Raw genomic sequence first — 4,838 nt, 5'->3', positions numbered from 1 at the left:
CATCACACTATTGCAGTTTTGTAAAGCTTAGAGCTCCGAGCCATATTTTATGCCAGGAATCAACAGTAATGGAGCGCTGGATAATGTTTGCAGTTTCTATAGGAAAATGTATGCATTTCCTTCAGTTCTAAAAATAACATTAGAAAATACTGGAATGACACTTTCCATGACTGTAAAGAGTGTGAAATCACAAGTGTGTAAATATGCTTAAGATTTCAAATAAACAGGGAAATCGTATACAAAAAGATCTTAAAGGCACAGACACATTTTATCTAATGTTGCAGCAGATACATGTTTGTAAGGCTGTTTTATTAAAGAAGTAGAATGTTTGCTGAGCCCAATGAACCTGGGCAAAGTCAACATTCTACTTCTTGAATGAATCAACCCCATTGAAAGAGAGTGCAATGTGCAAATCTGCAATAACCCATAGCAAGCAAATAAAGATTCTCTTTCACTGATCTGAACTTCATACACGTAACACTGGTTCCTATGTGTTGCTTCAAGTTGCACATCACCATAGCTCTTTGCACTGATTTATTCAGTAAGGTCGGTCAAAAGCCTAACATTTGGTATTTGATTCACAATTTTGTTGCCTTAAAGGAAAGCTAAGCTAAAAGCTAAATGCTAACTGCCTGGCTGTCACACTGTCACTTGCCCAGAATACTTATACAAGCACAGCACATCCACATTTTGCATACTTGCTTCAGGTCAGTCACTCTGAAATGAGAGTAACAGCATTGTCACTATAGGACAGGATTACAAACCACCTTCTCCCCTCTCTATAACATTTGGGAGAGGTGTTTTGTAGTCTGCAGAGATAGCTGGGAACAGTGTAACTAATATAATTTCACCACAGGCAGAAAGCAATGGAAGTTAGCAGCTGAAAATATGTTGGCAGGATCATTAAGTATTTTTGCATTTATCAAGCAAATACAACAAAACAATGCATACAATAGTATATTTAACAGACCAAAAGTTGCAAATAAGTGTTCATTGTTTGGGTTTACCTACATTTTAACTGTACTTTAAAGATATTTTTGTAAGCAGATCTGAACATTGGAGAACACTAGGGCTTCGGGTTCAGGTTGAACACATGTTCGACCCAAACTCAAGTTGTTTGCAGTTTGGGAAAATGTAGCAATGATGTGGCCGATTGCCTCTGTAGCAACTAATTACCAATAATTCACTTCCTGTCATTTAAACTGCCATCAGGTGGTATAGTGGTGCCAACACAAAATATCCCCAGCACACTTACCAGCTAGCCTGCAAAAAAAAACCAAAACATACACTGTTTTACAACTTGCATTAAAAACAGAGGTTTTAGTTCCACAACTTGCAAAATATGTAGAAGCCACATTGCCTTGTCAAGGCCACTCTGTGTAGTGTGGTCCTAACTCTAATCTATGAGAGACTCCATCATGGAACATATATAGCATGAAAAAATTGCCAGTATGCCTGGAGGTAGCCCATCCCCCTTTAAAGGCACAGGGACACACCAGAAGCACGTCATATCATAATGGCAGCTGAAGCCTCCAGTGTGTTCCTACACCAAATCCAGCAAAACAAATATGGCAACCGCACAAAACAATTTGTAATAGCTTTCAAAGTAAGGTGTGCATGGAAGGGCTTCCCACAATACTACCAGCTAGCCTGCAAAAAAAGCTTACACTGTCTCACAACTTGTATTAAACACAGTGATATTAGTTGAAAAACGTTTGCAAAATATGTGGAAGCCTGCTTCATCAAGACCCCTCTGTGCAGTGTGGTCCTAACTCTTATCTATGAGCGCCTCCATATTGGAGCACAGGGCCAGACTGGCCATAGGGCAAACCGGGCACTTGCCCGGTGGGCCGGGCCGGCCCGAACACAATCAACCTGATTGTGTTCGGGCCGGTTTGCTATGCCTGATGGTCGGCTCTTAGCAGAGCCGGCACTACTACACAGTAGACACTAGAGGGAGCTGGTGGGGGAGGCCAGAAAACACTTCCTCACCCCGCTCTCTCTAGTCTCTACTCTGTGCTGTCTCCAGAGCTGCTGGCGCTGTTTCTGTCCCCTGTCCCGGGCGCGATATTTACATATGAATGGGCCGCGATGATTTGCATATCAATAAGCCTCGGCTCATTCATATGTAAATATCGCAGCTAATTCATATGCAAATCAATGTCGCCGCCGCCCCCCCTCCCCCTACTATTATGTTTGGCTCCGCCCCCTGTTGTGAGGGGTGTGGCCTGCCGGTGGTCATGTGATTGGGCTGCTCAGTCTAAAATGCCCGGGCCTATTTTTAGTCCCAGTCCGGCCCTGTTGGAGCATATATAGCAATGCAACAAAGTTGTGCAACTAACATTTTTTATTTCATGATAAACCTGCCTCATACCTCCCACTGACATTGTGGCCGAGTAAACCTGCTTACATACTGTGCAGCAAGTCTATACAATATTTCTTGCTGCTGCCTCTGAAATAATACACATGATAAAAACTGACTGATCTCTTCCTCTTACATTGTAGACCAGGGGTGCCCATAATTTTTTGTGTTAAGATCTACTTTTCAAATGATGAGCTACATGAGATCTACCAACGAAAAAAACTCCCTCGCTCTCTCTCTCCTGGCTGTCTCTCCTTGCTCTCTCTCCTGGCTGTCTCTCCTTGCTCTCTCTACTGGCTGTCTCTCCTCTCTCTCTCTCTCTCTCTCCTGGCTGTCTCTCCTCTCTCTCTCTCCTGGCTGTCTCTCCTCTCTCTCTTTCCTTGCTGTCTCTCCTCTCTCTCCTGGATGTCTTTCCTCTCTCTCCTGGCTGTCTCTCCTCGCTCTCTCTCCTGGCTCACCTTCCTGTATTTTGCAAACAGTACAATGCAACAGGCTGTGTAAACCAATTTTCTTTGATGTAATACATAGCAATTCAACCACCAGTATCCACCAGAAAGGTGTCAGGGAGCTTGGCTCAGCAGACTCAGGCTAATAGGTAATCATGTGTGCACAGCGAAATAAATATACCAAAATGGAATAAAGGGGCCGCCATTCACACCCTTCGTGATCTACCAGCATCAGCTTTGAGAGCTACTGGTAGATCACGATCTACCTAATGGGCACCCCTGTTGTAGACTTTTAAAAAAGTGTACATACTGTTTACCAGGACTGTACAATATTTCTGGCTTTTGTTTCTAAAACAGTACACTCTAATTCTTACTTTACAATAAAAACTGTCTTGTCTCTTACTTTTACATTGCAGCCCTATCAGACTGCTTACATACTGTCCAGCCACTGTATTATATGTGTGGCTATTGTATATGAAATATTGCACTGTAAGTTTTATTGTTGGATAAAACTGCCTCATTTTTGGGGTTGTGGTTTTGAGGTGTTTTTGTGCACTATGTTTTGCCATTTTATAAAACATTCAAGAGAATAATGTAGTACTGTGAAAAAAATTACAAGCAATACTATAAAGCTGTTTTGCCACTGGCCAATAGGTACAATGTTAATGCCTTAGCTATAGCTTTATTATTTAAGGGTAAACTTTGCTATAGATTTTAGATATGTTGTGACTGCTACTTTCACTATTCAATTCAGGCCTGTTACCACTTGATAAAAGTTAGGTATCACTGCCAAAACTAAATAAAAAGCCAAGCTGAAATTACTCAGATTTGGGTGATGTATTTAAGCCAAGCAAGAATACAAAAGTAAAAAAATAAATTGCACATCCAGAAAATGTGATGTCAGAATACAATGTCACTGACTCTGTTTTTGAGAATTGTAATGTTCTGTAAAATCACATACAGCGTAAAGGCATCTCCCAAGAATGCAATATCAGGGAATGGTGTCCCATGTCACCGGTAAAGTTGCATAAGATGGAGGACATTCTCTCCGCTGTACATAATTCTTTTTTCATTGGTACATGTTCCTAATGGCAGAGACCAGATCCCTGAGCACTTTTTTTGACAATACCCTTGCCTATTAACCTTAAACATGGCCAGAATTAATTTTTAGGATTCACCCCCCATTAAGATCTAAATCAAGTTTAAAATGTCAAGGCTTTATGATGGATTTGATGAATGGCCCATGAACTAAATGCAGGCCAATTCGCTCATACCTACTGAACATAGTAAATTAGTAATAGCTGTTAATAGTAAAAATGACATTAACCAACAGAATTCCACATTTTAGTAGACAATAAATACAGTAAGTGCTTATGAATTGAAGCTTTACTACCAAGGAATGTTTAAAAAAATAAAATATGGGATTTGATAAATTTTGTGAGAAGTAAACACTTCTGGTGAACATACATAAGTGCATGCAATAAACTGTACAAATAGATATTATTATTTTGGACATAGTCTGGTGAAGATTACCATATGGTAAATAAATAAATTCAGTTATAGACATTTTTCAGTTCCAGAGATCAGAAAAGTGTATTTTCTGAAGCATTCCAAATCATAATAAATCCAGTTAAGAAGTTTAATGCAATTAGTTCTCAAAACAAATTATACACAATAGAATTTCTGAAAGGCATGATTAGATAAGATTGCACATAATTATCCATTAAATACAATAGATTTTGTTTCCTCACTCAGGCTGCAGCAGCTGGAACATCTGTTACTAGTATGTATTTTGTATTAGCCATGTTTTGCTGTATAAAAACATGTAGCTTGTTTGCACTGCTGAAAACGTGTCTTAATCTATATTTTTGCCAGTTTGCCCACATTTTTTGCATTGCACAGTACCATGTGCTCTCTGCTAGTGTATAAAAGCCATATCCCCCACTGAAGCCTGATCACACTGCTGATTAAAGTGTCCTTATTGAATTTGTAACAGATCATTTTGCACCCTTTTATTTAACAGCAGACAA

This window comes from Nanorana parkeri, unplaced genomic scaffold (assembly GCF_000935625.1).
Source record: "Nanorana parkeri isolate BGI_ZX_2015 unplaced genomic scaffold, ASM93562v1 scaffold2207, whole genome shotgun sequence".
NCBI classification, from domain to species: domain Eukaryota; kingdom Metazoa; phylum Chordata; class Amphibia; order Anura; family Dicroglossidae; genus Nanorana; species Nanorana parkeri.
This window is presented reverse-complemented; position numbering follows the sequence as displayed.